General features: G+C 40.7%; 1 non-coding gene across 1 annotated transcript; it reads left to right on the forward strand.

Moving 5' to 3' along the window:
- Positions 1 to 15,962: 15,962 nt before the first annotated feature.
- Positions 15,963 to 16,069, forward strand: LOC119808625. Its single transcript, XR_005284534.1, has one exon. It is a non-coding gene; the product is annotated as a U6 spliceosomal RNA (small nuclear RNA).
- The last annotated feature ends 481 nt before the right edge of the window (positions 16,070 to 16,550 follow it).

Below are 16,550 nucleotides of genomic sequence, written 5' to 3' on the forward strand. Positions count from 1 at the left end.
GTTAGATTTTGGTCATCATATCTCCAAATGTCGTTCGGGTCACTTTCCTTTGATTTAGTGGCTCTAATGTATGAATATCCAACCAGCTGAATTTAGCAGAGTTCATGGATAGTCTAGTTTTCTAAATTAGCTTTATTTTTTCATGATTCATTTTGTGTATTTTTGCTTCTGCTTCTCTAAGTTTAACAATCTTTTCTTTCCTAACACTTAATATGTACCTCTCCCACCAAGAGAACTCTTCCCGAGGTCTCAATGCCCCAACCTCTTGTCCTCTGAGTCTTCCTCTCACTTCACAAGCATCTTGACCATGTTGGACATAGGGAACACAGTCACAGCTGTGATATTTTTGTCTTTTTCCTCCTTTTATTGAAAATAGATAATTTTCTTCATACAATATGTCTTGATTAAAGTTTCTCCTCCCTCGACTCTTCCCAGTTCCTCACCATCTTTCCTCCCCTCTGGGTCCACTGGTCTCAGTTACATGTTGCTTTCTATTGATTTATCCTCCTCTTTATTGTGGGTTGTATATTCTGGCTCTCGGCAAATTCTGATCAGATACCAGATATTGTGTATTTCATTTTGGATGTTGGATATTTTGTGTTTTCTTCTGAGATACAGTTACAATTCTTGGAAATAGTCTTAACCTTTTGGGTCTTGCTCTTTTAATTTTCTAATTATAACCAGAGCATCACTTAAGATGGGGAGATTATTCTTTATTGCTAAACTATGCCTGTTTCTGAACACTGTGTCAACTGGCTAAAATTTGTTCTTTATAATATAATAGTCACTGATCGCTGTCCTGTGGGACCACTTTGTTCCTTGGACTCAAGTTTTTTTTCCTTTTTTTTTTTTCGAGGCAGGGTTTCTCTGTAGCTTTGGAGCCTGTTCTGGAACTAGCTCTTGTAGACCAGGCTGGCCTCGAACTCACAGAGATCCGCCTACCTCTGCCTCCCAAGTGCTGGGATTAAAGGTGTGCACCACCACTGCCCCGCTTAAATGTCCCTTTTCACAGTCGTGTAACCTTTGGTTTTTAATGAGAAGTAAGATGCATTTGGGAGGCTGAGGAGGTGGCTCAATCTGTAAAGTATTGTCTTGCAAGCAGGAGAACCCGAGTTATGTCCCCCAAATCCACGTAAAGAAACCATGTGTGGTGCATGTACTATGGAATACTATGGAGACAGAGACAAGTGAATGCCTGGGGTTTGCTGTCTACTCAGAATAATTAACATGGCAATTCCAGGTCAGTGAGAGAGCCGATATTTTTTTAAAAGGTAGATTATAGAATGATTAATAAAAACTCAGAGACGGATATTGAGGCTCAGTCTGAAGACCAGAAATGCAAAGCAGCCAGCCACTGGCTCTTACTTTGACCTCAGTCTGAAATGGTGATCCTGCCTCCAGGAAACCTTAGAATGAAACTGAGACTGAGAGCTGTCTCCTCCCATTTTATAATCCTCTCTAGATCTGGGATTAAGAGCGTGCACCACTACTGCCTAGTTTCTATAGCAAGCTACTGTGGCTACTGGGATTAAAGATGTGCGTCATTGCTGCCTGGTCTGTAAGGTTGGCCAGTGAGGCTCTTTTATTTTTCTGATCCTCAGACAAGATTTATTTAGTAAAATACAAATTAAATGCCACTATAGTGGGTCTGGCCTAGGGTATAACACCTAAGGTCATCTTGAGATCTCCACACACACACACACACACACACACACACACACACACACACACACACACACACCGTTCTTGTTCTTCCTGTGTGTAGTAATTTTGCTTTATTGGTGAAACGTTTGGCTTAAGTATCTTTTCTATCATTTTCTAGATAGTATGCTCATCTGTATATTTGTTCTATCTTGAATTTGCCTCTCAGCTTCTTGGGTCTGTGGGTTGATATTTATCACCATTTCTTTAAGTATTTCAAAGACCTGACCTCTTCATTTCCTCTTTGTGAAATTTTTATTACATGTCTGCTAAACATTTAGGTGCTAAACATACTGTGTCTTACAATACATAAGTGCTATTCCCTTTTTAAATGCATTTTTTTATTTCTTTTCTCCGATTGGGGTGGTTTTTACTGATCCATTTCCAAGGTCTTTGGTGCTATTGTTTCTGGTTTTTTTTTTTTTTTTTTTTTTTTTTTTTTTTTTTTTTTTTTTTTTTTTTTTGTTCTTAGACATATCCAGTGAGGTTTTATATTCATATAGTCAAGTATTTAGTTTTCAAATTTCCACTTGGTTTGTTTTTAGAGTTCCAATATTTCCATTGATAGGCTATATTTTGTCACTCATTCTAGTTACCATTTCCTTTAAATCTTTCAACATGCCTATAATAGAGTTTTAAGAGTTTCTCTGGCATTTCCAATTCCTACATCATTCTGGGGAACTACTTCTACTGAATACACTTTTAAAATTTACCTTTAGGTCACATTGCTGGTTTACAAGTGTAGTACTTTTAAAAATGTATGATGGACATTGTGGATGTTATCTGGTTTGTAGATTATGTATTTAAAGGCTGTGGAATTTTTATTAGATTGGCCATTGGTTTATGGGAGACTGCTTAGATCCTAGAATGTGGAGAGTTGATGATGAGACCACCCTGAGGCATTTGATAATATATGGGATTATTTTTAGAAATCTAACGTGCTATCCATTGCACAATGGAGCCTGAGAGGATAATTTAAGTTCCCATATCTGGAGAATGACAGGTTATATAGCAGGTAGAACCCAGAAGTGGAGCTCGGCACCCAGCAGTATACAAAGTAAGCACCCCACAATATAGTATAATCATATTCAGTATTTGAGTATTTCTTAGGCTGAGAAACTTGGGGCTTGGGATTTTATTAGAGAGGATTTATGGGATATTTTCCCCTTCCAGTCCTATGCCTGTCCTTTACTTGAGAGTATGGTTCTTAGGGTCTTAACTAAATGCCCAAGATATTAACTGAAATTTCTTTGTACTATGCTGACAGTCTGGAACTCCAAAGTCCCTTCCCACTTCACATCCTCTAAAAATTTCACTGACACATCAATTCCTTGCAGCTACTTTAGGGTTAGCCTCACTAAGTTTTGCCCAGCTCGCATGCTGCCCAGGACTTTGCCATAGCCTCTGGGTGTCTTAGCGTTTGTATCTGCACTTTCTCCATTGTCTTTCCTGGAAAATTCTTCTCTTTCCAGCCTCTGCCTGAAGAATGTCCGGTTAGGATACCTGAGTTCAGAAAGTGCCTTAGAGAGAAATATTGAATCCCTATAAAGCTGGGTTCACGTATTTTTCTTCTGTTGAGTATCAAAGAGATTCATACAAACTGGGAAGTTTGTCATCAAATCCTGGCAACAGTTCCTGCATATATTTGGTCTAGTTTTATGATTTATAATAGGAGAGCAAATCCTATGTCAGTCATTTAGTCATGACCAAAGATGATACCCAGAACTGGAATTTGAATCCCAACTCTAAATCTCAGATTCCTTTATCATTCTCTAAGAATAACTAGAAGTTCTTGTAATTAGAAGTATCAGTTTCATAACAGATGAAGATAAAATTATAGTTATCTCTTTCACGGAGTGCTTGAGATGAATATTTCTTCCAACTCTAGCTTCTCATTCCGCTTTCCAATACTATTTCCAGACTGGCTAATAACGCCATACAAATTATTTTCTCTCTGCCGAGATATTAATAGCTACCTTCTATCATAGTCTTTCTATTGCCAGGCAATGCCAAAATTATATATATTGTATTTTATAATCACAGCACATCTATTTTCCCTGTTTCCTTTGTAGGGACCATGAGGCTCCAGGAGATGAACTCACTTGCCATGTGTTCTGAGTTACTTAAGTTAGGAGCTGAACCTCAGCCCTCATGCTGTCTGACTATAAATCCTAAAGTTTTATTTGGCAGGGTAGGCTACCTGCTACAACACCCAGTTCTCAAGTCTCAGTGACTTGTGACTGGCTACATACTGACTTCAGAAAGTGTTCTTCCCAAGCACATCACAGTACAGCAAGGGTTGATGGGAAAACAGCCTAACTCGGCTTTTTCTTTCACTGGCCCCGCCAGTGTGGAGGCTATGGATTGCTTTGACATTTTACTTTATCAGAAAACAGTTAAGGACAAGTAATGAGGATCACATCAGGCAATTTTTAAGGTTGTCAAGTGAATAACATCATCTCTGGTTGTTTTAAACTGGGCAGAGGTCAGCTGGAGTCTACCTAACCACAGGGAGGATGGGAATGTAGTCCGTTTATTCAGAAGGAAAAGCGCATGCATTTTGGCGAACAAATTTCATATCAAGCTAAATTCTCTCCCCAGTAGCTCCTTTAGAAGTTTTTAGTAAATTTTGCTCTAAATGGAATTTTTCTACTCAGAAAGCCTGCTTGATAGACATAACCAATCTTTAAACTCAACAAAAATGAATAGAAGCCATATTCTGAGATTTACACTTTAAGCTAGTATATCATGCTGTTGTTCAGGACCAATTATAATAACTGTCCTCATCATCTCCAGTTTTCATTGTTAAGTACTTGGTAGTCTACTTTCAAAGTTTGACATCGGTCATTTTAATTAAACCACCGCTTATCCATCTTCCTCCTGGATCATATTCTTTAGGTCTGGAACACCATGGAGTCAACCCTTGGTTTTCTGGCCATTGTTTTGTCCCAGCGTCTCAGGATGCTTCCTTCCAGTGACACTTAGAACTCCAGAGACACAAAACCAGTGTCAGGGGCTTTGTGATTGCTCAAGAAACAGCTTCAGTGCTGCTTGAAGAAAACACAGTTCTTCAGTGTGAGGAAGACATTTCCAGGAAGGGCTGGGTCAGGTTCACCTGGGAAAGAGTGGTGACGCCTACAAGACCACGTGTTTTCCTAGAGTGACGCAAACCCGCAAAGCCCATTAGTCTCGGTGCTTTCTTCAGCGCACCAGTGTCTTTTGACTTGACGGCATCTCTCCCATCCCAAAAGTCTGAACAAATTTGCTGACTTTCGTTGCAAATACACCTGACCTAACCCCGAACGTCTATTTCTTTCCTTATCATGACATTTCCAATTGTTCCCTGTTTTTAATGTCTCTCTTCCTAATCTGTCCCACAAGAAACTGCCATTACCTTCTGAGAGCGCAGGCGACGTTGTGTCCATCCTCTCAGCTGTGTCTTTCTGTCTCCGCCATCTCTAACTGCGTCTCTGGTCTCGCCCCTTCATGTTCTCGGGATCCAGGTAGAGTGTATACTCTGCATCCCCAGAACTTCTCGTGGCCCTTCTGTAAGTGCTCCTAACACCCGAGTTTCTTATTCTTGGCAACATTCCCATTCTCATCTCTACTCCTCATAGCTTCCTTAGGTTCCCTCACCACAGTAGCCACTGATATATTTTTCTGTGAAGTCTGCACAGAGTTTCTGGTTAAGAAAATCCCCCCTTGCTCATGTCTGAGTGGCGCTTTGTGTCAATCATCACTCTGTGCTCTGTCTTCCCTCTTAGATCACAAGGGTCTAGGTTACAGTGTCTTGTGAATTTTCCTATTGATTTCCTTTCATGCCAAGAACCACACCCTGATCAATGAGGATACTTAGAAATGCTTACTGGGAAATTTTTAAAGCAAATGTGATATCCACTATGCAAAGACATTTTACTTGGGGCCTGGAGAATGTAAGTTATTACTGTGCCTGTGAAGGTTATCCTATCGCTTCTTGGCTCTCTGTTATCTGGCCACCATAGGATGAGCAGCTCCGACTGAAGATGACTGAAACCTTTGTCATCATACGCTAAAATTCAATCTTTGATATGTTTGTATATTTCTCTCTCAGGCATTTCTCACACAAACGAAACACAGACAGAATAAAAGGCAGGTTTAAGGTTGATAGGTGCAGCGGTGCAAGCCTATAATCCTAATCATTTAGGAAGCTGAGGTAGGTGGGCCAATTGAGACGAAAGATTGCAAGAGCCCGTCTTAATGAGGAATGGAAGAGAGGGAGAGAGGGAAAGAGGAAGAAAGAGAGAAGAAGAAAAGTAAAGATAAAAAACATGATCTTGTGGAAAAGAGAAGCAATTTATTAAAATAGTTAATTTTAAAATTTTTTAATAGTTTGAGTTAGTTTTTATTTTCTCGAGATAATATATGTGCTACTTCGCTAAGAAGATTGGCACTACCCATATAAAATATACTCTAATAATATGTTTCCAAAAGGCATCTGAAGGGCTTTTTCTTGTGCCTGGGATGGTGCCTTGAAGGTACCTTCCTCAACAGTGTTATGAATACAATTTTTCAGGTAGACCAGCTTGCCTGGGACAAGCACAACTTTTGTTAGAAAGAGCAACTGTGGGTGTGGGTGCAGCAGGGCAGTGGGAAAGAGCTGCCTGTGGCATGGATCCTTCAGGAAGAGCGTGCGTCTTCATCAAAATTCTAAAGGCATTGAGACTGCCATTCAAAGAGTTAACATCTGTGGAGAATAAAAAATGCAATGGAGAGGTTTCAGGCAAAGCATGGGGAGACTGATAAAATTATCAGTGAATTAAATTCAGACAGATGGTTCTGGGAAGGAGTGAAATACACAAACCTTATATAGAGTATAATGGCTCTCACGTTGACAGGGGCTTTGTCAACAGGACAAGCTCCCCCCACCCCCTTTTAATCTGCATTTTAAGGCAACTGGAAATCAGATTCTCCTTTTCTAAAGGTGTTGTTCAATTCTTACAGCAACAAAACAACAATAAGCTTAAAAAGCAACCTGGACAGCCACAGACACCCCCGGGGACCAGTGTAGCTGCTCAGCCCCAGAGAAGACATGTGGCAGGTGCATATCGCTCACGAGGTTTCTCACTGGTCTCAGAGTGGCTGTCTGCATCAGTAGGTCCTTGGCAGTTAAAACGATTCTAGGAAGCACATGCCAATCATTAGCTCTGTTTATAACAGCAGGATGGCAAAGGAAGCTTTAGCCATCCAAACAAAGCTAAACAAACAGGAAACCCACAGATCTCACATCACAGAACATACAAACCAGTGCAATGCTGCTGATTTAAAATTTCAGTTTTTGAAAAATCAAAATCCCAGAGGGCTGGTTGGAGATTATTCTACATTTAGGCAAAAGCTATGGGAAAATAACACATAATTTCTCCCTTGGGGTTTCCTCTTTCCCTTGTGGTTCTGTTTTATCTTCTCTCATTTGGCTCCAAAGACCCCGTCTTTCAGGTGACAGGACCAGGCATATTCACGCTTGAGTGATGATGGCCAGGCGGCTTCTTAGCAATGGACTTTGCTTTTGTTCCAGACCAGATGTTCTGTTTCTCCCTGGTAACAGTCCGCATTGTCGTGCCTTATTATACGACAGTCTCTGGATGCGATGCCAGAGTAGCCTCCAAATCAGCCAAGAGCAGAGCTGAGTCAATGGGACAGCTGACAACCTCCGTGGGGGAGGGAGCATTTTTTTTTTTACCTTTTTGATTCATACAGTCTCCACTAGTTCAGATCCAGGATGCCATGAATGATTTTTCTTAGCGACAGGTGAGAAAAAAGAAAGGCTTTGTAAATCTAATTCAGTGGAATCTGGAGACTCAGTGTCCTATCGATTAAAAGGAGGTGACCAAGAGAAAGCAGACACACGGACTACTTGTATTTCCCCCATAATCGACTTCTGTGCTTCTGTCTGTATTGGAGTTGTCAGGTTTGTCTCAAGGATAAGCTTGAAATCAAGAGTATTGTGTTTATTGACCTAGGATTAGGATTTTCATTATGTCTCCAATAGCCTATTATCCACAACAGTAAGATTATCACCCTCTTTAAAAAAAAGCTATAACATTCCCTGACTTATTGTTAACTTTGCTAAAAATGTAATGCTACTTTGGTGGGCTTGTTTACATCATCTGAGATTTAGAGGTTGAAATGTGTTTATCATGGCCACGGTTTTACACAAGAAGCATCCATTTTAACATGTAAGCAAGGGACTAAGTTCAGGTCTTTCCCCAGGTGATGCACACTTCAGCACACTTTTTAGGTCCTTAGAAACACTGGTAATGGTTTCCTACTTCTCTATGGATGTAGACCAGTTCATCGGCCATTTTAACCCAGAGGGTTATTGGGAGATAAACAGTACCGTATCTGGGAGATCCACTCCTGATGTGGCTGAGAGACAAAACCTTAACAGTAACAGAAGTCAGAGATCCTGCAGGGCAATGTCCCATCAATCACGGCAGACATATTGGCAACATGATGGATTATAGCCAACATTGACCTTGGTGGGTTAGCCTTTGTCATGTAAGTAACAGAATAAGTCAGAGCAGCGGGTCTACCCACTGCCAGCCAGGAGAGATGTGCTGAGCCAGCAGCAAGACAAAAACGAACTTTAGTGGGAAGTGACATCCACATTTCTGAGCCACAAGGAATGGTTATCTTTTTGTTCAATCATTGAATAGAATGAGATATTTCAGGAAGGGTTTTTCAAAAAAGGGAAACAATGTGGCAATGTGTCCTTGTAACCGTAGGGATTTTTCTTTCTTAACCTAAATATAGCTTGGAAAATAGATCTTGGGAACCTGGGGGGTCATAGATATTCTTTCAGGGTGAACTATTATAATTTAAGTTATTTTAAGGTCTATCCAGTGAACAAATATGATATGAACTAAAGTGTCAATCCCATTGAGAACGCATGGGTTCACATACATGTAACCCAGCATTCAGTTGTTGGCATATGGTTTGGCTTGGAACTAGAAGTAATAAAGTTGGAAGGTCCTGTTGATTTTTCTATATGATCTTAGTACTAGTCTCTCAAGAAAAGTATTGAAGTTTTACCGTCTTATATGACCTATCCAAGTTCTGCTTTTTTGGAGTTTAATATTATTTGAGCAGCCACAAAAAGCCAAAAATATCCTGGGAAGATGTTTCAATAATGTATACTTAGTTGTTTGGAGGACTCAACAGCTACAGAGAGTAACAGAAACAGAAAATATTGTTATCAATTGGCTTTTCATACGTAGGTTAGGTTAGAACAAATCAAAGCAAGGGAGCTACCCAGTTACTTTCTAGATGTTTAGAACTTATGCTGTGGAGTGGAGAATTTGTTCACTTTTACCAATAAAAACAGTCAGTAGTCCTGATAAAACCCCTAATCATGGGGGGGGGGGGCGGGCAGTGATATTCTATGATCTCTTCTGGAATAAGTACTTATGTATGCTAAAGATCCAGGTGCTGTGTGCATGTCCCTCTTGTTCCAGGTCAAAACACTCAAGTTGGTATCACGCAGCACTTAAACACAAGCACCAATTAGGTGGTATTCACATTGGAGATGAGACTGAAGATTTGCAATCTGGCCAACCCAAGCAGCTTTGTCGGTTTTTCCCCAAACATCTGAACATTACAAACATCAGTTAAAGAAATGGCTTTTAAGACAAAAGGGGTCAAAATTTATCAGAGAAAGCTTTAAAAAAGAACAACCTTTTTTGGATTTAAACAACATGCGCCTACCAAAAGCATATACAGAGTCAGGAAGAATTCAAGAAAGAAAGATGCAGAGGTTGGCGAGACAGCTCGGTGGATAAGCATGCATGCCTTGAACTCTTGGCAATCCGTATAGCCACATAAAGGAGGAGGAGGGAACAACTCCACAGAATTGTCCTCTGAGCATCACATATTGCTGTGGCACTCATGCTCCCCACAATTACATTTTCCACACATAATAATAATTTTAAAAAGAAATAGAGAAACAATATTGCATGCATATTGCTTTATTAAAGGTAAGGAACCCAGGGGAGTCTCCAAGTCCACCTTTCCTCTTCCGAGACTGATGCCAGGGAGGATGGAGGCATGCTTCCGGGGATAACCTGAAGATAGAAAGCATGTCTTGGACTCTGTAAGACATTTCTTGTGTTCTGCTGTTTCTTTGATGGGAACAGATGCCGAGAAGCCCAAGCATACTGATGGGCCATCTTTAGCTATGTGGGCTACTGTCTAGAGAGGGGAGATAAAGCCAAGTGCAAGCTGCGATTGTATTCTGGGTGCATTTCTCTTCTTTCTGGATGAAAGCCTATGATGCTGCTACACTGAAGACAGAATTACTTCTCTCGCTAATCTTTCCCATTTTTCTTGACTGCAGGATTTATAAGACATTGCTCTCTGGGTCCAGGCATCATTTGGGGATCACATCATGATAACTCTATGTATGTGCACCAGGAGGGCAGAGTTGCAAAGCAATTGCTCAGCAATGCAGAGGAAAGAAGCAATTACAGGAATGCATTTTAGCCCTGCTTGTCAGAGGGAGTTTCACTGGGGCACAAGGGAAGTATTAACTTGGGCAGCATCCCTTTCAGAGTTTAATTTAGTTTTTTTCCCCTCTCTCACTCATGTGATTCCAGTATTTTAGCTACAATCCCTAGGCCTTAGGAACCTTTACACAGTTCTTTATATAAAGCAGGGCTTGGATTCTTGAAGAAGAATAAATAGGGAGCTGCATATTTTATAGGAAAATGGCCTGATGGACTATTTCTTCACAAAGAACATGAAGGTTACATTGGAAAAAGCCAAATACCTTTTTAATGAATAGTCAGTAATCACCAGCCGCTCCAGTAAGTGCTTGGATTTGTTCTTTTATGTGTTGTGTGTCCACAAATGAAGCATCTGATTCTGATGGCAGTCATGCATACATAAGCCTGTCGCCACTCCCTCACTCTCCACTCAGATCTGCAGCAGCTCACGCCCAGGGTAGAGAACTAGGAAAAGTGGATGGCAAGGATTTTTTAATAAGTTCAATTTCCATCCACTTTGAATACCACAATGGAGGCATGGTGACAATGCATTCCCCTTTTGGATTTATGCCACTGTTTGGGTTTAAAGATAGCAGTATTATATTTTAGAATGTAAGAAAAGAAGTTTAAACCAAGAGGCACTAAAATAAATTGCCAAAGCGTCTTTTAAAAAATTAGCTCTGCTTCATTTGATCTGTAGCCTCCAACTTGCTCATTCCTCCCGATTTTGTACATGATCGTCTCACCATTTGGAATGCATCCCTGCCTTTGAGTCCCTACTTCTCAGTGTTTCTAATTCTAACAACCCTAACCAAACATCTCAGGAAATGGGTCAGGGCTAATCCCCTCTGACCAGTTCCTGTTGAGTGACTTACTCTAATCCATAGCTTCTATGAAATTAATGGAAGTATGTTCTTGGTGAACTTCCTGTGTTTTTTTAAATTTATATCTTTTATTTTTGAGATTATAAAGTTATTGCATTATTTTTTTCCTTTTCCTCCCTCCAAACCTTTCCATATACTATACTCACACTTGCTATTTTTCAAATCCATGGTCTCTTGTTTTACACACACACACACACACACACACACACGCACGCACACGTTTTTCTTGCTCTTCGCATTCCTCAGTTGCGGGTAGTTCTTTATGCAAAGCTCATGTGAGCTTTTCCTTGTCCACTTTATCATGTCTAGGAAATGTCTTTTTGCATCAGATGGATGCCATCAAAGAAAACCACAACCAGTCAAAATGCAGAACTGTGAAGCTCGGTCCCAGTTGCCATATGTGCTATACAACTCCTGCACCTAACGCTCACAGACGATTGTGAGAAAGAAATGAAAGATTGTAAGAGCCAGTGGATCAGGAAGTTTGCAATGAGATTGTCTTCTATGAATAATAGAAGCTAGACTCACAAAACCTCACCAACATGACTGCCTAAACAGCAGTAGACATGATTATTTTGTTAGTTCTTAGCTGTGATGGTTTCTGAATGTTTTAAGACTATAAATATATTTTCAAGTGAAGGCAGTGCTGTTTAGTAGTTATTGGGATATACTTAATTCAAAGTATGGGTTATGTACAGATATTTAAAGCTTTTTGCTTTGTTTTGTTCTGCTTTTTTAGGTACCAACTACTCTAGGACATGGAGTCTTCTGGAGTGTGGTTTACCTACCAGGTGTCATACCATTAAAGAAAACCTCTCCCTCTCCAGGTAGCTATCAAATGCCAATAGCTCCTCAGGCGGGTGTGGGATTTCCTACCCACATCCCCTCTCCAGGGTGAGATTTTTGTCTGACTTGAGTTCACACAAGTCATTTGCACAGCAGAGCTGCTATGTTCCGAAAACAATGTTTTCTTGAAGTCATCTACAGCCTCTAAAATCTTTCTGTTCCCTTTTCCATAAACATCCATGAGCCTTGGGAGGGGGATAAAGATTTTTTTAAATTGACAATAGTCTTCTCTCATACAATGCATCACGAGCACAGTTTCTCCTCCCTCCACTCCTCCTAGTTGCCCCCACCTCCTCCCTTCCCCAGACCCACTGCTCCTCCATGTCCTCTTCAGAAAAGAGCAGGCTGCCAAGAGATGACAGCAAAACAGGACAAAATAAGATACAATAAGACAAAGCGAATAGCTCTCATGTCAAGACTGACCAAGACAACCCAATGGGAGGAAAAGAGTCTTAAGAGCAGGCAAGAGTCAGAGATACACCTGCTGCCACTGTCAGGAGTCCCACAAGAACACCAAACTCGCCATCAGAATCTATATGTTGAGGACCTGGTGCAGGCTCCATGCTTGCCTTTGCCACTTCAGTGTCTGTAAGCCCAGATAATCCCTGCCTAGTTGATTCAGTGGGTAACGTGATTCTTAAAATTTTAAATACTGGTCACTGAAAGAAGAATTGCAACATAAGTCTAAGCTCCCTTATAACTGATTTGAGAAGGAGGAAGAAATGCCTGCAAATGCAATCAGAACAGTTTTGTCAAAGGCCCAGTAGGCGCTGTGCGGCCTGAGACAGCTCAGGGCTGAAGATGTATCTCTAAGGCCCAGGATTTGTAAGGAAGTGAAGGACAAACATATGTGCTCAGTTATGTTGACTTGGTGATTACCTTGGCAATGGAGTCCTTCAAGTTTTGGGTGCCTGTATGTTTTTTTCCTTTGGGTGCACTATAATATACAGGGGTCAGACATACTTACTGTATTGCTATCTGGAAAACTGCAGGGGTCATTCCTACAGATAGCAGGACTTCACCTTTGCCACAGACCATCTTCCTCGTGAAACCATTTCTTCACCAACATAGCGTCCTCATTGCATCTCTCTCTCTAGCAGCTCTCTGTAGACGTCACCCAACTGACAGGACTGAATCATTGGTGTGGGCATTCTGAATCTTGAGTTTTAATAAGCACAGGGATTTTGTAGTTTAAGGCTGAGCATCTCTCCTCTCTCATCTATGTGACAGCAGAGGCAGAGACTTCTGCTTTCTCTAATATTACACTGCTGCTTGCCAGAGTAGGGAGTAATGTCATGTGAAGGAAACTGAGAAGACTTGGGTAGAATGTAAGCACTGCGCAGAAGTGAAGTGCTTAGAGCTTTGCATTAGGTAAGCAGAATTTCAGTGAGTTGAGATCAGCAGATTTGCGCGATGTTCTGGTAAGCCACTTCCCTCCTGCAGCCCTCTCATTAATTTTCGGAAGTCTGACAGAATGGCTAAAAGGATGATCAATTTCAAGTGTCACTCCTGGCTTGTTTTTAGCCTTCTGCAAAAGGAGTTCCTGACAAGCAGCCCTGTTAGTGCCCTCAAAATGTCTCTTGGTATTAAATATTGGGAATAAGCTGAAATAATGAAACTAAGATTTTTATGTCACTGGAACTGTTGATTTAGAAGATGATGAGATTAGGACGTATTAATGACTTGTAGGTGAGCCTGAGCATTCAAAGCATCAAGACTCCACTAATAGACTTGCTTGAAACATGGGGAATGTGCTTGTTCTTGTGGCAAGGGATTGTATGACATTGTTACCTCCTGGGAAAACCTCTGGTTCTCCCTTCCTCTTTCTCATCATCTGTTGTTATCTAACTTGAGAGTTTATATTTTTGAGATTATAAAAACATCACTTTCTTTTCCCCTTTCCTCCTTCTAACCCTATCATGTATCCCCTTGAGCTTTTTAAAATTCATTACCTTATTTTTCTTTAAATGTTACATGAATGTGTGTGTGTGTGTGTGTGTGTGTGTGTACAAATAACGCAACCTTTTTGGTTTATATAAAGTTACTTATATGAATATAGGTAGACAACTCCTTTTTTTTGTGGTGGTCCTTGAGCTGGACCCAGGGGAGTGAAGTTGTAGGTGGCACTGCATTTTCTTCCTTATTTTTTCCTCCCTGTATTTTGATCCACTCAAAAATTTTCCTTCTTTGCTAGATGCCTCCTTTCTTTCAAGAGCAACTCCTACCCCTATATCATTAGGGCAAATTATCGGCAAGGTTTATCTACTTGGGTGTCTATGGCATCTACTGATATTGATTTACCATCATTTTATCTTAACATTTGACCAACTGATTTTATTTAGAGTGCTCTTGGTGAGTGAAGGGCGAGAAAGGTATCAAGGAGCCCAGTTGTAGAAGTTACGTTATAAAATCTTTTATATCCGAATCACACTATGTGGCTCTGTGTACCAATAACTGACAGCAGAGATGAGCAACTGTCTGCAGAGGGTTAGATGGTTCAAGTACACAACAGAAGCAGCTAAGGACTGGAAGACTAGGAGACTATGCAGCTATTCAACCCCACTCATATTTCTACCCTTCGGAAATGTGAAGACATATGGAATTCTTGATTTGATATTAATATTAAAAAAGTTGTTCTGACAGGAGTTGTGTGGGTGAGAGGAAAGAAGAAAAAGAAGAAAAAAGTGAACTAATGAGAGACAAAGTAAAGGAGAGAAAAAGAAAAGCCATCTGCAGCCTTGGCTACTGTTGCAGCTTGTTTTGTGACTTCTGCCATAAACACTATAAAATACCTGAGACAGAATGCCGTACTTCGGTCACACCTGGGAAATTTAATGTTACCACAGTGGTCTGAGAAGTTTGAACACAACCACTTTTCTAGGTGAGTGTTTACCCACTCAATTAAAACTTGATAACTCATCAGAATGCTAAGCTCTGAACTAAGACTGGAAACAATAAACTGACAAATTAAAGAGCATCACCTGGTGCTGTGATGCACAGAACTATTCATTTGTGATGCTAATTGGGCTGGAATCTGCCTATTCCCAATCCCAAGCTACATTCTATTTGCTCTTTTTATTGTCTGTGATAAGAGCCAATGCTGGACCCAGGAATCATCCTATCTTAGCTTCCGAAGTGATGGGATTTTTTTCTTCCCCCAAACCTTTAAGAAAGCATCAAAGATGGAAAGATAACATTTTTTATGGTGATGATTCTTAACAAGCCATTCAAAGTCCTCAAAAATACTTTGCTTAAAATAGTGGTATTTGGAAGGATTACGGGTAATAGGCCAATTCTATGGGACTATCTGAGTCTATTAGAAGCAAAATAATTTGCAAAAGGCATTTAAAATCACAACCTATTTTTTATATGCACTAATAGCTTGTTGTTTCATAATGTGTTTTTCTAATTTTGTTTTCTGAAATGTTTTTGCTCTCTGCATGAGTTGTTTTTACTTCTTTAACCAGTTAAGAATCATTTCCTGTGCCTTAATAGAGCTGTCAGGCTGTTTACAATCATCTTGGCTTTCATCTCTGCCAGGAATAGATGCACAGAAAGAAGGGTAGAAGACCTGTGTGATGGGGCACTCCCTCTGTGGATGCAGAGTGACTGACTTAGTCAAGTGGAAATGCATGTCAGAATCTGTGATGGGGGCTTGGGAACACATGGTCTTTGGGCCTGAACCCTTGACTGGTGTTGGTGTTAAAGGGCGTGTGCACATCTACTCAGATCTATTGCTCAGATACGTGTCTTTGTGAAGGGCCTCAGATCTCAGAGGCCCTTCTTGTGTCTTTCAACTTTAAGTTGGAATAGACTCAAAGAGCTCATAAGTCATTTCATTTTTACTCATAATGAGTTTCCTCAGCCTGTTGTTTGGTACCTTGGAAACGCGCTGTTTGCTAAGCTTCCTTGGGGGTACCAAGTATTCTCTGTCTCTCGGATTCACTGTCCATATGAAAAATGTGGGTCACAGCTTAGTCTTGACTACCTAGGCTCATCAAAATGGCAATCTTGCTTGCTTTGGCAGCATATATATTAAATTAAATTGAAATGATACAGAGAAGATTAGCATGACCCCTGCACAAGGATGACATGCAAATCTGTGAAATGTTCTATATTTTTTTAAAAAATGACAATCTGGACATTATATAACTAAGTCAGAGGTAGAGTATTTTTTACAATGCATTTATTTTTATGTGTGTGGGTGTCTGTGAACCACATACATGCAGTGCCCATGGAGGCCAGAAGAGGACATGAGGTCATTTGGGACTGGAGTCACAGCAGTGAGCCTTCATATCGGTGCTGGGAATCCAATCTAGGATCTCAGAACAGCAGCTAGTATTTTTAACCACGGAGTCATCTCTCCAGCCCACACTAGGGGTGCTGAGACTGAGGAGGATTGGTCAACTCTCTGGGTCAGGGCGTGAGCTCTGGATAGCCACTGACTTACCACTGTGCCACGGTGGATGCTCTGCTCTGCCTCTTGGGGAGTTGAGGCTGGGCATGGAACCTGCAGTTTTCCAGGCTCGAGACTGCTACCAACTGATGCCTCTCAGACTCACTCGGTGACTTCACTCACTTCAATCTCTTGAGCTCTATCTGT

This window comes from Arvicola amphibius, chromosome 2 (assembly GCF_903992535.2).
Source record: "Arvicola amphibius chromosome 2, mArvAmp1.2, whole genome shotgun sequence".
NCBI classification, from domain to species: Eukaryota; Metazoa; Chordata; class Mammalia; order Rodentia; family Cricetidae; genus Arvicola; species Arvicola amphibius.